Here is a 22,243-nt window from a genome sequence, read left to right on the forward strand (position 1 = left end):
TCATGCCACCTTTTCAGCCCAAAGAGGCCTCCTTTAGGGCAGAGAAAACTCTAGGAGATGGGGTCTTAGACAGATGGTGTGGTGCGAGCCAGCTCCTGCCTTGTTTCCTCACAGACTCCAGTAGATGAAGAAACAAACCATCACATTTTTCTTGGCTTACTCCAGGGACCTACTTCCAATGGGCTATGGCAGTGCTCTTCTGTTTCTGGATGCCAAGCAGCATGAAGCAGTAGACAGCTCAGGCTCAGCCCAGTCTCAGTCCAGGTTACAAGAGCAGGGGAAGAGGCACGAGATCTTGAGAGAGAAGGGTCGAGAAGTGACAGAGGTCACCCAGGTGTGACCCAGGCTGGGAGTCAGTGTACTCCAGCAGAGGAGTAACGGAGTTTGCAGTCACACCACGTATTAGCCAGGTGTCTCAGAACAAATCATTTGCCCTTCCAGCCTTAGTTTTCCCTCCTGTAAAATGGACATTTAATGACTCCCTCCTGACTATAAGAAGTAGTCAAGGGGTTGGGGATTTAGCTCAATGGTTGAGCGCTCGCCTAGCAAGCTCAAGGCCCTGGGTTCGGTCCCCAGCTCCGAAAAAAAGAAAAAAAAAAAAAAGAAGAAGTAGTCAAGAACCTCAAAGTACAGCGCCGCTCATAAGAGGCATGGCCATTGTTTCCAATATGTCTTTTTGGTAGGGCTGGAAGGAAACCCAGGCAGACTCTCTCCAAGTCCATGATGTTCCAGGGAAACCACAGGGAGAAGGGCAGCATGAATCATGGCAAGAGGCACAGAGGAGCTGGGAATGTGGCCCAGATAGAGAGCACTTGCCTAGCATGTCCAAGGCCCTGGGTTTGAGCCCATTGCCACAAGAAGAAAAAAGCATAGGAACCCCAGAGAGAGGGTCCTAGAAGGGTGTGCAGCCCAGAACCTCTTACAAGTTCATGCTTTATCATTGTCATATTGTGATCTGTGCCACAGGAACTCTAAGTCTGTCCCCTCAGCATCCAGGACTATCTCTCCAAAGGACCGTTGGGAGCGGATGGCCGATGTCAAGGAAAAGAGCCTCAACTTCATGATAAAGCCGAGGGAGACTGTCCCACCTCTTGACTAAACAGGCTAACCCAATGCCTGACTTGTGAAATAAATGCTCAGCTAGAGGCTCCATGAGTGTCCTCTGTGAAATGAATGTCCAGAGGCCATCAGAATGAACCAGCTACTGGCACACAAGACTTAGCTGGCAAAGCCAATATGGAGTTTAATCATGATTAAGCTATGGGTAGCTGCAGGAGGCACTGTAGATTGCTAAGATGTTACTGGTGTGTGTGTGTGTGTGTGTGTGTGTGTGTGTGTGTGTGTATGTGTGTGTACGTATGTATATATATGTATGCATGCATGTATGCATGTATGTGTGTATGCTTGTATGTATGGCATGAAAGCAAGAGACATGTATGTGACATAACTGATAGGCTAGCTAAGCTATGGAAAGATAAGTCATATTCTGCATCTCCTTCCTGTTATCCCATAGATGCCGACAGAAGACACCATTGCCCGGAGTCCTCAGAACCTACCTGTCTATCCCATTTCCCCAAATCACTTCTGTTTTGCTAAGTAAACTCCACTAAATTTAATCGGTGGGACTGTCTGTAGTGAAGCACGCTGAGTGCCTTTGCCCTGCCCGCCTGAGACAGAATGAGCGGCAGAGCGTTTTGCTGGGTCTATGCCTGGGTCCTTATCCCTTTTGTAGCAGCACAGAAACGCCAAAGACCTGAAGCTTTGCTCATCTGCTGACTCTGACGCTGAGGAATCCTGAGGAGGTCCCTCCTCCTCTTTCAACTTACTTTACTTTTTATTTTTATTTTGCTTTAGAGAAGACTTCATTATTTTGTGTGTATGGGTGTTTTCTGCCAGCAATGTTTGTCCGTGTATGCAGTGCTCTTGGAGACCAGAAGAGGGCGCCATATCTACTGGACCTGGAGTTAAGAGTTGTGAGTTGGGGTTGGGGATTTAGCTCAGTGGTAGAGCGCTTGCCTAGCAAGCGCAAGGCCCTGGGTTCTGTCCCCAGCTCAGAAAAAAAAGAAAAAAGAAGAAAAAGAAAGAGTTGTGAGTTGTCTTGTGGGTGTCGAAGATAGAACACCGGTCCTCTCCGACCACTGACCATCGCTCCAGCCCTATCTTAGTGCTGCATAGCATTGTGGCCTCAGATATGCAGGGAGTCTCTTTCCTCAGCCTTCCAGGTGTGGGCCACTGTGTTCAATTGGTGCATATTTATTGTGCAGTGAGTGGTGGGTTCTGTAAATATATTCACTCTTTTACTTTCTCCCCTTTCTACTCTGTGCCCCAACTGATCTATTCCCTTCACACAGCCTTTTATTTTTATGATGTGTGTGCGTGTGTGTGTGTGTGTGCGTGCGCGTGCGTGTATGTGTAAATATATATGATCTCATATATATGATTTTATGTCTCTATATAAAATCTAGAACCCACATGTGATGGTTTGTATATGCTTGGCCCAGGGAGTGGCACCGTTGGGAGGTGTGGCCTTCTTGGAGTAGGTATGGCCTTGTGGGTTTGGGTTTTTACACCCTTGTCCTTGCTGCGTGGGAGTCAGTCTTCCACTAGCAGCCTCTGATGAAGATGTAGAACTCTCAGCTCTGCCTGCACCACGTCTGCCTGGATGCTGCCATGTTCCTGCCTTGATGATAATGGGCTGAACCTCTGAACCTGTGAGCCAGTACCAGTGAAATGTCCTTTATAAGTGTTGCATTGGTCATGGTGTCTGTTCACAGCTGTAAAACCCTAAGACACCACGAGTGAGAGAAAACATGACATTTGTCTCTCGAAGTCTGGCTTCGATGACTTAATATGATGCTCCCCAGTTGCATCCATTTTCAGCGAATGACGTAATTCCATTCTTCCATATGGCTGAGTCTGACTCCACTGCATATGCACATCACGCCTTCTTTGCCCATCCATTTGATAATGGGCATTTGGCAGATTCTGTAACTTGGCTACTGTGACAAGGGCTGAAGTAAACGTGGGAGTGGTATGCTATCTTAGGCCTCCTCAGATCTATACCTCGGAGTGCTATAGTCTATTTACTTTATACACACCTCCCACCAATACCCATCAAGCAGTCTGCCAAACCCATACTGGCTGCTGCAGGGAAGGTGGTGTACTTACAGCTGTGCTTGCTACGGTGGGCTGCCCCACAGGCAGTGAGGAGTACGTCACATTGAAGCAGACTAGAAAAGGCCAAGCTCGCTGGTGGAGCCCAAGCTGAGGCTTGAAGGCTGTGTCCTAGGTATCTGTGTGGATGATTGGCAGGTCATCCTGACCTAGTGAGAGTGATGACACAGCAAAAGTCTCATTTCTGGGCAACCCAAGGAACCAGTTAGCACAGTGGGGTCAACTGGGATTCATATCCCAGACAGGGTTGAAAGACACTAGAGCAGCAAGGCAGTGGTCAAGTGACACGCACATGCTCTTAGGAGAACTGAGGGGGCCAAGGGCCTCTCACGGGAGTACTTCCTTTACATACTCAGGATTTTTCTCCTCCCAAAGTTCTCTTTATTTTCATACATACATAAAATTGTACATAAAAATTATATGGGTAGTGCGAAGTTTCGTCTTGTGAATTCATTACGTGAATCTCTGATCAAAGTAAATGTGCCCATGTGTAAATTAATGTGAATTCTGCTTATCCTCAACCAGCTTCAAGTGAACGAGACTCATACTGATTTATTTATTAGGTCTGTGCAGTTACTGGAGGACTGCCTCTAATCTAATTCTCTAACCCTAGACTGGCCACTTCCCCAACTGTGCTCCCCAGTACACGCTGTTTGAATCTTCCTCAGTTATTTCTGCTCCAGCACTCTGGTGACCTGTGGAGATATTCACTGGGGCATGTGCTGATGGCCTATCATGACTAATGGAGACTTCTGTTGTCTCCTCCCCTTCCTCCTCCTCCCCTCTCCTTTCTCTTTCTCCTCGTGGTCCCTACCTGTGACTCTGAGACCAGCAACTCAAACTCCACTTCTATTCCCCCTGGTCATTGGCTGTTGCCAGTTTCATTGAACCAATAGGTTTTAAACTGGAGAGTAAGGTTTGCACAGCAAAGGCCTGTGTATGTAGGAATTTGTTCGTCTTGGGGGCAACCAGATCTTGGGGTACAGAACTTAGCATATACATATAAGCAGCACCAGACCAACCCCCAACATCCACGTCACTCTTTGTAAGGTTCAGATCAAAGTAAATGTGTCCTGTTCCTGGTGTCCATCATTCCTTCACGGTGAGGTAATTGTCTTTTTAATGCACATCTTCTGACTCCGTTTGTGTAAGCGGCTGCTGGGAGGCAGCATCTGGCCACATTTTCCTTTTGTCTTGAGAATTATGAGAAGTACCCCATTGCTGCGGGCTAGAAACCATGGCAGCCTACCTCAGCTCTGAGACCCCGGTTGGTATAGACACACAGGAAGTACACCCAGACAGAGATGATAGAACTCAAGCTGCATATGAGAAGGGACGGAGTGTGTCAGAAGCCCAAACGAAGTGGGTGGGGTCCATGGTCCAGAACCATGAGAAACAAGGCTTCGGACCGGGCCTCTGGCACAGCCCAAGCCTGGGGGAGTGATCTTTTTTCCAGGCTGACTTTGGCTCCGCACAGGGAACAGCGGTGTTGTGGAAGGGGCTGATTGCACTTGGCACTTTCTTGCAATCAAGAAAGGAGGAAGAAAAATAACCCAACACCAAATTAGGTAAACAAACAAGACCCAAGCTGCTGTGGTCCAGACTGAGTGAAAACAGACGGCCTCACTGTCTGACGCAAGTGTGTCACCCCAGATGAGAAAGGACCCGGGCAGCGGGTCCAGAAGGACCACAGCAGCGTCCTCTCTGAGGATGGCGCTGGTCACTGCCTGAGGTGAGGTTGACTCCTAGTGGCACGTGATGATCAGGTCAGACTCTGCCCCTCAGACACTTAAGGTGCTGTGAGGCGGGAGAAGTGGCTTTCCTTGGGAACCTTCCTCTTTTGCTGGCCTCTGCTCTCTGTCCAAGGACTCTAGAGTCTACCAGAAAAAAAAAAAAAAAAGCTGGGGGAAGGGTAGAGAATCTTCTGGAATGGTTAGGACTTTCTCAAGAGCCTCTGTAGCCTAGGCTCCAGGTATCCACCACTTTTTCCTGCTCTCTAGGGCTGGCAACAGAGAGAAGTGGTCAGCCCCTACTCTGGGGCCCAGCCTAATTTTGGTTGGAATTCTGATATTAAGTAAAAACATCAGGGAAACCTGGCAATGACTCAGACAAAATGAGAATTAGGAAAACAGAAGAGTCTCCAAGTCTTCCCAAGCAGTATAAGCCAGCGGCCCAAGCCTTGGAAGCCTCTGAGAGCATCCTCTGGCAGCAGGCAGCCCTCACCACCTGCCCAACTTGGGAAGCTTCCTCTGCCTGTGCTTCGTGTTAGAGATGCTAACTGATGCGCACAACAGTCTCTAGATGTTTCCATCTGAAAGGAAACACTTCACACTCAACGGGTCAAATGCAAACTTTCCCCAAGCCCCATGCAAGTCAGAATTTCCAGTACCATGGCACTCGGGGTGGGGGTAAGGAGGGCGGGCGGGGACAGAACCAGGCTGCTGAGACTCTGTAATCCAGATGCTGAGTGCTCCTGGGTTCTAGTCCTCCTCCCTAACCTGTCGCTGCTTCCAGAGTTCAGAGCTATAGTTCAGGAGACTCACAAAGGACTTCCATGATCTTCCTACATACACCTCACCCATCCTCAAGGCCATTCCATCAGGAGACTCTTCCCGGGAGCACTGCCTCTTCCCTCCTCTCAGCGTGTGCTGGAGGGGGCAGTTGGAAGCCAGAGCTTTGCAGGGCGTGTCCTCCTGAGAGGACTGAGACTCTGGTTGGGAGGTAGGTGTGGGGAGCTCCTTTCCCCACAACAAAGGATGGGGAAAAAGAGGCATTGTATAGGTCTGTGGTGGATTGCATAGGTCAGTGTAGAGAAAGCAGCAGAGGTCACTGAAGGCTCATGGGTAAGGAAAGTAGATAGAAGCTACAGTGTGTTCATTGATAAGAGTACGAACCGTGATCTTGGCCTTTTGTCTCTGTCACCAGCCAATCAGTATCCATCTCCACATTGTCCCATGGGCTCACAATAGCACCATGTAGTCAGAATGTCCAGCTTTGGTTTTTACGGGGTGTGTGTTCTACGCACATATGTGCATTTGTGCGTATATATGCGTGTGCCCATATGTGCATACATGAAGGCAGAGGTAGACGTTGGGTGTCTCGCTCTATCGGTCTCCATCTTACTTTTTCAGACAAGACATCTCGTTGAGCCTGGAGCTTGCTGCTTCAGTTAGCTCGTCTGGCCAGTGACCCTGCAAGGTCTGTCTGTTTCCACACCTCCTCACCCTAGTGCCGGAGTTACTCTCACGTGCTACATTTTACATAGGTGCTGGGGTCTGAACTCAGGTGCTCGTGTATAGCAAGCACTTGACCACTGAACCATCTCCCAGCTCCCAGGAAGAGTCCTTGTAGGATGGCTGATTGTATGTGTTAGGGTGTGTGTGTGTGTGTTGGGGGCGGGGGACAGGATGAGCCTGGAATGTGTTCTTTTTGCTGGTCAAAGTGGTTTTTAGAATGTCAGGGGCAATGGGACTAGAGAGATGGCTGAGTGTTAAGAGCACTTGCTGCTTTTGCAGAGAACACAGGTCCTACCCCAGCGCCTGCACAGTGGCTCACAACCACCTCTAACTCCAGTTCCAGGGGACCCTCTTACTTCATGCACACGGTGCACACGAATATATGTAGGCATATACATACAATGGTAGGAACAAATAAAATATATAATGCTTTTCTCCTCCCCCCCCCTCTCTCTCTCTCTCCCTCCCTCCCTCCCTCTCTCCCTCCTTCCCTCTCTCTTTCCCTCTCTCTTCCCCCGCTTCTCTCTCAAAAGAAAATGTCAGGGCCAGTCTTGCAGGACAGAGGAGCTAACAAGACGCCCCATCCATGTCAAACTTCAACAGTTGGACAGGTTACTACATAGAAAGAGGGTAGATTCATTAAAACACCCAAACCCTATACAGAGAAATTGGGACTGGTTAAAAGGGGTGTGGATATATTTGTTCTGACTTTGCTACGTGGGACATTGAATAGAAACAGGACCTTTTTTTTTTTTCTAATCTAATATATTCTTCTTTGTAAAGGATAGATGCTTATTTCTGTCTGCAGACAGGAGAAAATAGCAATCTCGAATCTTAACCTTGGGAGTTTGCTGACTAAAGAAAGCTCTTCATGTATTTCCAGGGGCCTACCCATGACCCAGATGGATGCTCTGCCTCCTCCCCTGGTCAGTTAGACTTCACAGTAGCTCTGTAAATTGATTCAACCCCAGTAAGGAGACACTCCGCTGTAATTATGCTATCAGCCCCCAAGTCCATCATGAATGTGGACCAATGGATGGAAGATGGTGGCCAAACCAGATCCTACTAACTTCATCTCCCCGGGGATGGTCAGGGCTACCAACACCTTCCTTAAAGTCAGGGGTATTAAGTCGGTTACTTGCATACAGGAAGCTCCCTCAGGTGGACTATCTGTGGACGCTGCAGCCCAGCTTAGTATCCTGACCCAGAACCAGCAGTGCAGAGTCCCAGACGTGTGCATCCCTGACAGTTCAGGGTGGCTCTTTTTTCTTCTTGTGGTCTGGTAAGGTTGTTAAAAATCCCTAAGAAGGCAAAAAATAGTATTTGGTAAAAAGTCGCTGAAATCCTAGGAAGGTGTTAAAATTGGCACCCTGGGAAGGTGTGGAATTTAGGATAAGAAAGAGTGAAATATACACAGTCTTGGGAGTTTTATGGTTGGTTTTGGCACAAGGGTATTAAACAGCTTGGGATGAATCACGGTGTTTTGTTTATATGTTTAATATATTTCAACTCTTTAAGAGAAACGACTATTTATAAATTTAATTAAACGCTTGGAGGTGTTTAATTTGCAATAAATGTTAAATATTTGTGAAAATTTGATTTACTAAACATACGGCATTTTTAATAGGTTTCCTTTCCCTCCCTCTTTTTTCCATCTCTCTATGTAGCCCAGGCTGACTATGAACTTCTGATCCTTCTGCCTAACCTCCTGAGTGGTAGATTCTAGTCATGTGCCTCCAGGCCTGGTAGGGATTATAGTGTAGAGCAGTTTTAAGAGCATTTGTGTGGTAGCACGCATCTGTAGTCTCAGCATGCAGTGGTGCTGCAAGTTCAAAGCCAGCTTGGTCTATGCATGGAGTTCCGGACCAGCTAGAGGCATGCACTGAAACTCTGTGTCTTAACAGAACAAACAGAACAAATAAAAGATTTCCCAACAATTAAGTAGAAGAGTTTTAGGTTCATAATAAAGTGAAGCAGAGTAGGGGAGTGGCTATAAATGCCCCTCCATCATATGCTCATGACATCTCCCACAATTCCCTACCACAGTGGTACCCAGACCAAAGCATCCTCATCTCCCAGAGTCCATAGTCTACACAGAGGTCAATTATTGGAGTGTATTCTGTAGATCAAGACAAACGTTTGGGGCTGGAGAGATGGCTCAGTGGTTAAGAGCACTGACTGCTCTTCCAGAGGTCCTGAGTTCAATTCCCAGCAACCACATGGTGGCTCACAACCATCTGTAATGAGATCTGATGCCCTCTTCTGGTGTGTCTGAAGACAGCTACAGTGTACTTACACATAAATAAATAAATCTTTAAAAAAAAAAAAGACAAACGTTTGATGACATGTGTCCTCCACATAGTATCCTACAAAATGATTCCCATGCCTGAAAGACGCTGTTCAGATAGACCCCCTCCTGGCCCCTTCCCCACACTGGCCCCCGATCTTCTTTTTTTTATTCTTTTTTTTTTCGGAGCTGGGGACTGAACCCAGGGCCTTGCATTTGCTAGGCAAGTGCGCTACCACTGAGTTAAATCCCCAACCCCATCCCCCGATCTTCTTTAACTTGGCTAATCTTTTCGCTTTTCCCAGACTGTTACACACAGCTCCGTCTGGCAGCATGAAGCCTTTTCAGGTTGAATTCTTTCTCTTAGGAATATCCGTGTAAGCTTCCTCCATGTTAGCTACTTTCCTATTGCAGTGATAAGATATGATGACCCATAAAATAAGTCACTTATTTCTGGCTTATGGTTCCAGAGGGCTAGAGTTCGTGACTATGATGTTAGTTAGAGTGGTTACTAAGAGTGGTTAACAGTAAGGGCGCCACGGTGCTGGAGCAGTACATAAGGGCTCACCTCCCGATCTACAAGCACGAGGCAGAGAGAACTAATTGTGTGGGCTTTTGAAACCTCAAAGCTACTCCCAGTGACACACCTCCTGCAACAAGGCCACACCTCCTAATTCTTCCCAAACAGGTCCACCAACTGGGGAGCAAGCAATCAAATATTAAGCCTATGGGGGTCATTCCCATTCAAACCACTGTGTATGTAGTTTCACGGCTTACAGTTCATTTCTATTCAGCTCATGGTGTGGGTGTTTACTTATTATCTAAAGGGTATGGTGGCTGCTTCTAAGTTTTGACAGTTCTGCATAAATCTGTACAAATGGCTATAAACATCCTTTGTCAGGTTTGGGGGGGTGTCTATAAAAGTTTTTAGTTCATGTGGGCAAATCTCAGGAGCATGCCTGATGGGTCCTTTGAACAAGTACGTTTAGCTTTGCAAGAACTTCAAGCTATGTTCCAACATGGCCGTGGCATTTGTCATTCCCCAAGTGATGACCACAGGTCCCTGATGTTTCACACCTTTACTGCCACTGGGTGGTTTAGGTTCTGTCCATTCTAAGAGGTATGAGTTGGAGTTTGGAGTAAAATTTTATCTTATTAGTTATGTATATAAATATTTAGAGGAGGGTTGATTGGTGGAGAGCCAAGGGTTCTGACAGGTATGACTAATAATTAGGAGTTCGATGTAGTTGTGTATGTGATCCCAGCATGCTCATGGTAGAGGGAGGGGAATTGGTAAATGTTTGAGACCAGTCTGATCTACCCAGCAAGCTCTAGGCTAGTCAGGGCTCCACTGTGAGACTCTGTCTCAAAAACAAAACACAAAACAACAACATCTCCCCACAACCCCTCCAAGCCACACACATACACAGAAACACACATGCGTGCACACACATGAGCATACTCATGGGGAAGGAGTGTATGCATGTATGTGGAGGTCAGAGATTGCTCTCAAGGGTCATTTCTCAGGTGCTATCCACCTTGAATTTTGAGACAGGCTTCCACTGGGGTTCACTCATTAGGGCTGAGCTGCCTGGCCAGGGAACCCCAGAGCTCACCAGCCTCTGCCTCCCTATGTTGGGGTTATAAGCTTGTACTGCCACACTCAGTTGTTTTTAATGTGGGTGCTGGAGATTGAGTCCAGGTCTTCAGGCTTTCATAGAAAGCACTTTAACAATGGAGCTATCTTCCCAGCCCCTAGAATAAAAGGATTTCCAGAGGCATGTAAAGGGGATGAGGGAGATCAACCGAGGTTGGAGAGCGTAGGTTCAAAGCAGAAGCCCAAAGTCAAGATGGTGGAAAAGGCTCAGTGAGGAAGAGTGGTGGGTTTAGTGCTGCAAGGTCAATGGTGGTAACATCACAGATCAGAGCTTAGGAAGAGCTTTGGGAACTCCTGCGGCGAGGTCATGTGACTGGCTTGTGACAAGGACAGGACTGAAGAGGACTTCCTACTCCCTGAATCCTCCCTCCACAAGGCAAGAGCTCTGGCCAGTGGCCAGGTCTGTTGAGGAGTGGGTAACCAACCCCACAGTGTGCACCAGTCCCTAGGTGTCCACACAGCAGACAAGCCTCAGCCACCAGCTGCTGTTGTCCCCGGGGTGGAGCTGCTTTCCACCTTGTCACTAAGACTAGAAATGGCTCCTTAAACAGAAAGTTGGAACGGGAGGACTCATCTTTAGGGGAGGAGTGAGGCCAGCTGCTTGGGAGGCTTTTTCAAGGCTCTCTCCTTCCTCACTCTGATGCTGGCCCAGGCTCTTTAGCCTGCCCCCTCACCCCCCATCTCAGTTTCTTCCATGAAGATGAAGAGACAGGAGAAAGAGAACGGGGACTATTCCCTGATTGTTTCTTACTCAAATAGCACACACCACAAATCCTGTTTCCTTAGACTCTAAATGAGTCTAAACTTTCTTACCGACGATGTCTTAAAACCACCGAAGCCAGTCTTGCTAACAGTGGTGTAGGACGTTGTCCCCAACTCCAGCAGGAAAGTGCTTTGTGAAGAATAAACTCCTTATTCATCTGGATCCGTGGTTCTCAACCTTCCTAATGCTGTGAGCCTTTAATACAGTTCCTCACGTTGTGGTGACCCCCACACCATAAAATTATTTTCAGTGCTACCTCATAATTGTAACTTTGCTACTGTTATGAATTGTAACATAAATATCTGTGTTTTCTAATGGTCTTACACAACCCCTGTGAAACGGTTGGTTGGCTCTCAAAGGGGTTGAGACCCACAGATTGAGAACCATTGATCTAGAATCTAGCCTCTAGATTCTAGAAACAGCCTAGACTTCTGGGTCAGGACTGGCACTGTCAGCAGACTTGCTTACCTCTCAGGTTTTAGGTTTTCTAGGCTTGGCCAAGATTTCAGTTCCTGGAAAACCCACGGGCCTGTGTGTTTCCTGAGCCTCTGGTATTCACTGCCGGTTGACCAAGGCTTTCCTGGGAACCACTTTGCTGTGGTGACTAGGTAGCAGAAAGATTCCATCTCACAGCCAGGCTCAGCTGCCAGGACAGACCAGCTCCTGCGGAACTCCTTAGTGGTCCAGGCCAGGGCTGAGAGCAGCCCGTGGTTTACGAGGATCACGCTGGGCTTCCTATTAGCCTTGTTCTGGCTGGAGAAACCCACGCGCCACACGCTCAGCCATAGCTTCTTCCCGCTTCTGCTGATGAACGGAGCAGGTGCGGAGACAGCTCACAGACCCCTCGATCAAACGAGCGGTGATCCTCCTGCCTCTGCCTTTCGAGTGAGCGCTGGTGATTACAGGCCCGCGCACCATACCCAGCTGGGAGAATTATCATGGAAATCATCTTCCCTAGGGGAAGTGAGACTCGAAGATTTATGGAGGCAGTGACCGAGCTTGAAAGTGCTGGAGCTGAAATGTAAACACATCTCTCAGAGTGCAGGTGTGATCCGGCCTTTCTGTAATCATAAAGCGCAATTTGTCTGACCGTCTGTGTGCCTGTAAAACCCAAAGTCTAACTTGGGCTATCTGTGGACAAGACACAGATGTAGTATTGTTCCTTACCCAAAGTAGGAGACGTCATTCCTAGGAAACATCCTTCATTCTGTCACCTAAAGGATAAGCCCAGTGTAACACACACCAGCTACTGACAAGTTGAGGCCCCTTCTCCTGGTCTTCTCTCTGCAGCCTGTATCCCCCAACCCCACTGCAGCTGCTAAGTGTTGACTCTTCCTTATCACGGGTCTGTCTTAGGGTTACTATTGCTATGATGAAACCAAAGCAACGTGGGAAGGAAAGGGTTATTTCACTCACAGTTCCACAGAACAGTTCATCATCAGAAGCGGTGAGGGTAGATACGTGTAAGCAGGGCAGGAACCCGGAGGCAGGAACCCGGAGGCAGAGGCCATGAGGGAGTACTGCTTACTGATTTGCTCTTCATGACTTGTTCAGCCTGCTTTCTTACAGAACCCAGGACCAACCAGACCAGGGATGGCCGCACCCACAATGGGCTGCGCCCTCCCCCATGAATCCCTAAGAAAACGCCCTACTGGCTTGCCTACAGCTGGATCTTATGGAAGCATTATCTTAATTGAGGCCCCTCCTTTCAGAAGACTTTAGTTTCTGTCAAGTTGACATAAAGCTATCCAGCACAAAGCCCAGACCAGCAAACTCTCGGCAGTTTCGTGCAAGTCATTGCCGCTTACGCTACCTTTCCTGCCTTGATTACACTTCTCACCTGATCAGCAGTTTTTCTTGTCCAGACCTTACGCTCAAGTTTCAGCTTGGAACCACCATCTTCTCCAAGATGCCAGCTGGCTTTCCGACTGGAAACAATATTTCTGAATATTACTTCATCTATATTTCGGGTCACACTCTTGCAAATGCTTCTGTCTGGTCAGGGAGCCATGTTGAATGTTTGTTTACCTGACCAGCTCTTAGCACAGGTGTAGGTGCTAATTAAAAGCCTTTCTAGCTCCGCTGTGACTTCCTGATTCTTGGAGGGCAGTGTCTGCCAGGAATTGAGTCTAGCTTGTAGAAGAATCTGAGTGGGGTGGGCAGGGAATTCTCAAACCTTCATAGCCCTACCCTGGCACATTCTGGAAAGGGGTGATAAGGATATCTCTCTCCTGATTGGGTGGGGATGGTAGCAGGGGTCCTCTTTAAGTCAGACTGAGTGGAAGAATTCAATGAGGATGGGCAACAGATGAACAGGGAGGGAGCTCTTTTCAAGACATTTGACTGAAGAGAAATGTCCCTCAGACAAGGATTGATCAGTAGAGACCAGAGCCACGGGTTTAGTCATTGGAAGACCCACTGGCCCAGGAGTCAGAAGGCACGTGGCTTTGTGCTTTCAGCTGATTACATTCTGCTCCCTGGGCTGCCCTCCCCTCCAAGGCTTAATTAAAGTAGAAAGGATCAATAGGTTTCTGGTCTCTTCAGAGGCTGCAGAGGCTGGAGCCCTACATGGACTGAGTCTGTGACCTCTTTAGAAACAATAGTTTAGACAACTGTATGGCCCAGAGCAGCCGATCCTCAAAGGGCCATGGCTTCCACTTCATATCTCCTGGCTTGCAAATGTATGCAGAGAATGGAGAACAGCAGGACTTGAAGGGGTTGGCAATCCCCATTCTTTGTGGGCCACAGCCCAGCACACACTCACAGAAGTGAGGTGGAGGGAGCTCACGGCTCAGGCCTGCTGAGATTTCCCCACATGCCTGTGAGATCAGGGTCCCCTGATCACTCTGTACAATATCTTCACCATCTCTCCTGACGCCCTGCTCTGAAAAAGCAGATGGTGCAGGCATGCTTCTGAAAGCAACTGTGGGGTGTGTGCGTGTGTGTGTGTGTGTGCATGTGAGTGTGTGTGTGTACATAATACAACCCCAAATACACATACAAAATACTTTGGGGGGTTGGGGATTTAGCTCAGTGGTAGAACGCTTGCCTAGCAAGCGCAAGGCCCTGGGTTCGGGCTCCCCCCCCCCAAAAAAAATACACACACACACACACACACACACACACACTTTGGAGAGTTATACAGAGCTGCATATTTGTAAAGACTCAAAATGATTGATTCACTGTTTAACTCAAGGACAGAATGCTTGGGAAATGGTAGGCAGTGTAGATGGTGCAAGAATTTAGGCTCCGACTGGCAGGTAAAACAACAGTGGTCAGACAGACAGACAGCAGAGTAACTCGCATGAGCTGACAACAGCCATAAAGTCTGTGGGAACAGAGTGGAGACTGGATGTTGAGGGTCCGGCGTTGAAGGCACCCAAGGAGGAGGATCCAAAGGACTCTGGCAAGGCAGGGGTCATGCTGAGGAAAACAGGTAGCACGGATGGTATTGCCACATCAGGAGTATCCCAGGCTGCGGTCCAGAGGCAGAGAGACCGGGACACGCCTGGCCTCAGGGCCTTGACAGGAAGAGGTGCAGGGTGAGGGGCTGTGCAAGCAGAGACTCAGTTAGAGCATGGCTTGACTCCTGCTGTTGCTTGGGGTGAGCTCTGGGATGAGAAGTTGCCAGTGGAGGGGTTTTTTAAAGCAGGTGATTGACTGCAGCAGCTTGCGGAGCCGAGATGAACAGGGTGCCTGGTGTGGGGCCCTGTGCATGCCTCAGCCTCCACAGAACTTGAGGAAGAACCACTTCCACCTGTATGTAACAGAGCAGGCAAATAGGGAGCCCAAAACGGGAGAGCAGAGAGCGGGTGCCTGCAGGGTCGGGCAGAGAGACCGTGGAGAATATTACAAAGCCAAACTCGGTGACCGAGCGACGGGATGAATGAACTCAGGGAGGTGGGAGAAGGCCAGGCCTCTGCTGTGTGCGGGCAGGAGTGTGGGTTGCTTGCCATGCCCTTTTCAGAACTGAGGGTGCAGGGCAAAGATCAGGTGGAGAGGAAGGTGGAGTTCCGCTCTGGGTGTCTGTCTAGCGGGCGGTAACTTCACACCCGGCCCCGGCCCTTCCACGCACTAACTTACTTCATTGCAATTTGCGTTGTTGGAGAAGATTGAGGGCATGAAGGGAAATGTGCAAGTGAATTAAGATCCCCCTTAGTTCTGTCACTCAGAGACAGTCCATGAATGTATTCGTGAACATGCTCCCCATTTTAAAAGTGTAAATGTAATTTAAAAAAAAAATAGGAATCAGGGGTTGGGGATTTAGCTCAGTGGTAGAGCGCTTGCCTAGCAAGCGCAAGGCCCTGGGTTCGGTCCCCAGCTCCAAAAAAAGAACCAAAAAAAAAAAAAAAGGAATCAATCCTGATTCTTTGTATGGCTTCTGCTACTTGGCTCGACCTCAGCTTGGTTTAGACGGAATCCCTGGGGGCTGGAGACCAGGCATTGGCGTGTTTTAAAGCTTCCCCCATGGTCCTGAGAACCAGTGCCACAGGAATGGGACAGTGTCGGGAAGGGAGTCCAGGCAGCCCATGTCGGTTCCATACTGCTCCGGAAGGCCTTAGAAAGAGTCCCAGGTTAGTAAAAGTAAGTCAGGGACCATAAGTAGTTTAGTCTTCTACCCAGAAGATCGCACTGAGTAGAAATGGGATCTGAGGAAAGAGTGGTGTGAATTCGGAACTTCTGATGTCTGCTCCAGCCCAGTGGCTGCCTCAGCCTTGATGATTCTTGGTGGGGAGCCCCTCTAGCATTCACACAGTTACCAGAACACCCAGAGACCTTGCTTTCTTGCTGGCCATTGGTCTTGAGGATGCAGTCAGTCGCCAAACCAAGTCAATGTTGGGTACTACCTAACAAGAAAGCAACTTTAGACTTTTGGAACTGGTTCACCTTCGTAGGGAAGGTGAGGAGGTAAGAGTGTTTCTGATACACACCAGAGCCCTGCGTCCAGGAATTGTAAACACACACGGGCTGCCAAGTCTCTCCAAATATATTCCAATGAGCTCATACTTTAATATGCAATGGAATTAAAAAGAGTCTCTCTCTCTCTCTCTCTCTTTTTTTTTTTTCCATTTTGGATGACAGCATCAGTCGATCTTTTGGGAGTGCTGAAGTGGGAGTCGAACTTAGAGCAGCAGCCAGTTTTAGCCAGTCAAAATCACCCGCAGGCGTATTAAACACACCGCCCAGCAATTACCCTGTCAGTGCAATTAGACCTTCTGATGAGTTCCTGAGTATCTGCAGCCAGTCCCCAGCCTCTGGGAGAGCGCTCCAATCATGGATCTTCTGGGGAGAGCCAGAGAGGCTGGAAGGAGCTGCACATATTTGGAGATGATTAACATTCAGGTTTGGCCTCCTCGTGTGTCCACGAGGGCATCATCTGTTGCTTGTTTTCTCCTTGGCCAAAAAGACAGCATCCAGCGTCCTGAAGGAGAAGGCTGGATTTTTTTTTTTTTTTTCAGAAGGGTTTTTTTTTAAGGTGGAGTCCAGTGAAAGACACATGCAGCCGCTCTTCTTTAACGGATGCCTTACATCCAGGACGAAGTCGAGAGCTCGTCTCTGCTCCCCGAGGCTGTGGAGGCTGTGCTATCCTCAGTCTGAGCTGAGTGGAGGTTTGATCCCGAGGGTCACCCTTTTGGTGACCCCTGGGGTGATGGAAGAACCCATCACTCCAGCTCCTGACTCCTGGCCTCTGCCCTGCGTCTACATAAATCAACCAGCAGGGTAGCTCAGAAAGATGACGAATACCTTGGCTGGTCCCGCTCGAAAAGACGGGGAGGAGAGGGATTCTAAAGTAACCAGGCCTGGCTAGAAATGCAGGCAGAATTTAGTGTTCCCAGAGCCGAAGCCAGCTGCTTGGCTGGGGAGTCTTCCCTGGGGGCGGCCTGAGCTCTCCACACGCAGGAGGAGGAAAAGGCTGTAGTGTCTGTCAGAAACATTATTCACAAAATCTTGGACACGTCTAAGCCCTTGCTGCGTGCTGGAGAGAGGAATGGGGGTGGGGTGGGGCTGAGAGCTTTTTGCCTGGGCCTGCCTGGGGCTTCTGTACAGCCTGGGTTTGAAGGCCACCATTTCCATGAAAATCTCTTAAGACACGGGTGTGCCTTGGTTGCGTGTATGGAGAGACCAGTGGGGGCGAGAGCCCTTCTGAGTTCTGTTTAAAGTTTCTATGCAGGCTCTGGGTTTGGGGCTCAGTCAGGAGTCAGTGTCTGTTGTCAGGGGCACCAGGGTCCTCCCGGCTGCCGGCTGGTCTGGTGAGCAACCTGCTCCCAGTCCCTGCCACTTGCTTTGCCTTTGTCTTTCTGCTGTTTTAACGCAGTTTGTTGTGTCTTACTGTTCTCGCTTTGGTTTATTTTATTTTATTTTGTGGTGAAGGGGGAGTCTAGGTCAAGCTGGCTTTGATCTCTCAGTCCTTCTGTTTAAACCTCTCAGGAGGAGAATTACCAGATGGTTTGTTTTGTTTCTGAGAGTCATGAAGAGAGCATCCTAATCACCACAGACAAGGCCCTAGATTACTCGCACAGTGGGGCCACTGTTTTGAGCAGAGGTCTGGTGGGGATCTAGCCTTCAGCAGTAGGCTTTGTGGACATGTGTGTCCGAGGCTCTGAAGAATTGCCTCCTTGGAAGTCGTTAATCACATTAAACTATTCACTCCCTTTTCCAAGACCTCCTCCTTAGCACTTAAAAGCATTGTTTATTGAAAGAAACCTTTTTTTCCTTGATGGGGAGAAGCTCTGTGGGGCTCCCTCCCTCCGTCCCTCCATGCCCCATCTTGACCACAGTGTCAATCTTCCAAGCTGGCTGCCAGAGCAATTAGTTTTCCTCAGGGCAGGGCAGCTCATCAAGACAGGCAGGCGTGTGTCCATGGGCTTCCTGACATTACAGAGACACTAACGCAAATCCATTTTTCATTAGAAGAAAATAAAACTCGTAAGTGGCGTCAACTGAAAAAAGGTTCTTTGAGAGCAAGTAATTTCCATTCAGAGCCAAACACATGACAGCTGGTGACTTTTAACGGAAAGTAAAATTTGCTGGGCTGAAATACTAGCAACCCACTTGAGAATTTGTTTTTAATTTTTCCTTTTTGGAGAAGGCCAGCGCTTCAGAGTCCAGCAGAGCAGATGAGAGATGGAAAGGTCTGGTCTTATGTATAATTGTGGCCTGAAAGGACCCTGGACAGTCCTTATAAAACTGTCCCCATATAGGGATCTCACCCCCTCTTTACTCCTTACTAGAAGCTCAGATAAGCGGTCCTGATCGGGCCAGGCATGGTGGTGCATGCCTTTGATCCCAGCCCTTGAAAGGCAAAGGCAGGCTGATCCCTATGAGTTTGAGGCTAGCCTGGTCTATAGACTGGATTCTAGGACAGCCAGGGCTACACACAGAGAAACTCTGTCTCGAAAAACAAAAACAAAACCCTCCTGGTTCTGCCATTGGGGTTGAAGGTACACGGCTCACTTTCCCCACTAGCACAGAGTCTCAGGTGTGAACTATTGAGTTCATGACCCAGTGAAGGACGTCAGTGGTTGATATTGAGTTCATGACCCAGTGAGCTCAACTGCTGAAGCCCAAATGGTACTGGAGGAGGTAGAGCCTTTGGTTTAGATGAAGTTACAAAGATGGGGCCTCTCCATGGTCCCAGTTGGTGTCCTTATTTGTTAAAGAAGTGTCCAGAATTCTCTGTCCATGTCGTGTAAAGACACAGAGAAGATGGCTGCCTAGAAGCCATGAAATAAATGCTTAGCTGAATAGAACCTGCTTGTATCTTGAACTTGGGACTTTGCAACTCTCAGGACCACAAGAACTTCCTTTGTTGTTTAAGCAACCAGCCTCGGGTATTTTGTATTAGTGGCCTCAGATGATTAAGACCATAGTAAAGTGGGCTAGGGGACCCTCTTCACCACAGGTACTAGAGAATGAGATACCTGTACAGGTGAGCTCCACTGTGTGGGCACATTCTACTTCGCACCAATAGGAATTTAATTTCTTTTTCCTTCCACATTTTTCTAGTCCTTGTGGAATCTCTATCATGTGTTCCCTGTATGGGCAGTTGACAGCACCTTTAGCATTTGGGGACAAGGGGGAAGGGTGTCTGTCTTTGGAGAGAGAAAGGACACAAGAGGGGTCCTCCCAGTAGAATTGAGATCAAGACACACTCCACCTTTGTAGAGGCTTGGGATGCAGTGTTGAAGATTCCATGGGTTACTTCATCAAGATTAGATGGCACCAAGTCTACCGAGAGACCAAGAGACAGAGATTAAGATAAAGAGCTAGAGATGAGGTGTGAGTTGTATAAACCACGTGACCTGATATGAGTTAAAGGGGCCTAGAAGACCCTGTGGAGACCTTGGAGAGGTGAAGAGGAAGGTGGTGATCTGGGGGTGACATCCCTCCTTCAATACCTTTCCTCTGATTGCTGCTTCCCAAGCAGAATCTACTCTGTCTGGAACACACTGGAAAGAGAGTCCAAGATAGCAGCTTTGGAAAGGTATGTCCCCACTGTCCATTGGTTCAAGGGCATTCTTGTTTTCCCAGGATCCTGCTGTATGAGTTGGGTCAGCCGAGAATCTTATTAGTTGCAGCCTGGTTCATCTTGTAAGGACTGACTGCATGGGATTTCTGAAACTTGCCTGCTAACAGCCAGGCCTGGCTCCAGACCTGCACCACGGATGACACAGATGCCCTTTGAACTCCCTTGATCTGCAACACTAGCCAGAGGCCATCAATCACCCTGTGATCCCATCCCCACAGTTACCATGGTTCCCACTGCTGAGAAATGACTTTGCACATGTTGAGCCTTTCCTATACACTGCCCTTTTCCCCTTCGGAAGGTGATTTGGCTGCAGGGCACTCCCTCCCTCTATGCATTAATTGAGCAGCATCTCAACCACAGGATAACTCAGTGACTGAAATAACACTGTAAACAATGGTATCTGCAATGGTGGACAGTGCTGGTAAAGTTCATTTACCTTCCTAACTCTAAAAAAATTTTTTTTCTGGGCTTCTGTGGCTTATATTTTTGCATGTAAACCATTGGGGGAGTCTTGACGGTATGGGCACCCTAGAGATTACTGGAGTCCTGAGGGCTCCAGACACTAGCTGGGAAGTCAGGTGACAGAAACAATGATTCAGACCAGTCACGTGATTACAAAGCTGGGGTCTCCAGCAGGGCTCCAGGTGGTCAGGGTGGACATCTAAGGAAGCAGTGACATGGGAGGGGTAAGCACTGGGCCAGCCTTGAGCTACCTGGATGACATCAGGGACAGAGGATCCGGTAGCTCCAGGGATCTCCAGTCCATGCCTTACTTGGTCAGTGGGTTCCTGAAGGACCTGCCCAGCTCTTCCTCAACTCTAAGGATCTGATTGTACTTGGCCAGGTGCTCAGATTGGACACCAGTCTTGATCTGCCCAGTGCAGAGCCCCACCACGAGGTCGGCAATGAAAGTGTCCTCAGTCTTCCCAGATCTATGGGACACCATGATACCCCAGCCATTGGACTAGGTCAGCTTACACGCCTGCAGAAACTCAGTCACAGAGCCAATCTGGCTCATTTTGAGCAGGAGGCAGTTGTAGGACTTCTTGCCCGTAGCCTTGGCAATCCACTTAGAGTTGGTCACTGTGAGGTCATCCCCCACCACCTGGATGCCGGCACTAGCTGTGAACTTCTGCCAAGCATCCCAGTTGTTCTGGTCAAAGGGGTCTTCAATGGACACCCCTTGATGAAGGACTTGTACAGGCAGCCAGCTGGTCGGGTGTGATGTACCAGCTGGAGTCATCTGGAGACTTGAAATCCAGGTCATACTTGTCAGCTCTGTAGAACTCGGAGGCAGCCACATCCATGCCGATGACAACCTGGTCAGTGGAGCACGCCTTTGCCATTGCAGTCTTGAGCAGCTCTAGGGCTTCTACATTCTCTAGCTTGTTAGGTGCAAATCCACCCTCATCACCCATATTGGTGGCGTCTTCTCCTTGATGATATTCTTCAGGTTGTGGTAAACCTCTGCTCCAATGTGCATGGCTTCCCGGAAACAGGATGCCCCTCACAGGCAGGATCATGAACTCTTGTTGCGTGGCCAGCTTGTTGCCAGTATGAGAACCACTGTTGAATACATTGAAAGCTGGGACTGGCGGGATGACTTCAGGGTTGCCGGCCAAGTCAGCAATGCGATGGTAAAGGGCACCCCTTTTCCACAGCACCAACTCTGCAGACAGCCGGGACACTCCCAGGATGGTGTTTGCACCACATTTAGATTTAGTCTCTGTACCATCCATCTCGATCAGCACCTGGTCAATCTCCTCTTGCTCCACAACATTCAGTTTCCTGCTAACCAGAGCAGGTGCGATAGTGTTACTGATGTGCCCAACAGCCTTTGAGACACCCTTCCCCAGGAAGCAGGTCTTATCATTGTCTTGGAGTTCTAGGGCCACGTAGATGCCGGTGGATGCAACGCTGGGCACTGCAGCTTTGAAGAGACCTTTTGCAGTGTAGAGATACACCAGATTCCCTGAAGAGTCAAAGATCTCTCCCTGGCATAGATCCTGAGAATAGACATGGTGAACTTCTGGCAGTTGGATCGCTGCGATGGAAGGAAAGAGGGTTCTGTAGACACCAAAGAGAGCCCTAACTGTAAAAAATTAAAACAGAAGCTGTTGTGTTGTATAACTTTGGACTCGCCGTCCCATTGTACTTTCTTTAGCAACAAGCACAAAACACCACCGCTGGCTGTGCCTTCCTATGCCTTTGTTTATACTTAACTGTCCTCTACTTGCTGCTAAACATGTCATTCCAGGTTGATTAGGGCTTGTGGTGCTTAAATTTATTCCCAATTACACAGTTAAAGGTAATTTTTATAGCCAATCACCATATAGGGCTACACACCTTTAATCACATTGTGGAAAAAAATGCTGATCTTGGAAGGCGGTGTAAGAGCAGCCAGCAGTGAGCGGGCTTACCTCAAGGCTGTAGGAGGGGTGTGTGTAGGAGACACAGCCAAGCACCACTTTCCATTCAAGTGCTGGCTAAATGCACGAGCTTGGGCAAGGTTCTTAAACCAAGACTCCATTTTCTCATTATCATAAGTATGTGGACAGCCACTCCTTGTTTATGGGATGGGTGTGAGGGTTGGAGA

The 22,243-nt window shown here is 48.6% G+C and overlaps 1 pseudogene; it reads right to left on the bottom strand.

Moving 5' to 3' along the window:
- Positions 1 to 20,329: 20,329 nt before the first annotated feature.
- Positions 20,330 to 21,748, bottom strand: LOC148001707 (alpha-enolase pseudogene; annotated as a pseudogene).
- Positions 21,749 to 22,243: the final 495 nt, after the last annotated feature.

The sequence above is a fragment of the Rattus norvegicus genome, chromosome 13 (assembly GCF_021556685.1).
Source record: "Rattus norvegicus strain SHRSP/BbbUtx chromosome 13, alternate assembly SHRSP_T2T, whole genome shotgun sequence".
Taxonomy (NCBI): domain Eukaryota; kingdom Metazoa; phylum Chordata; class Mammalia; order Rodentia; family Muridae; genus Rattus; species Rattus norvegicus.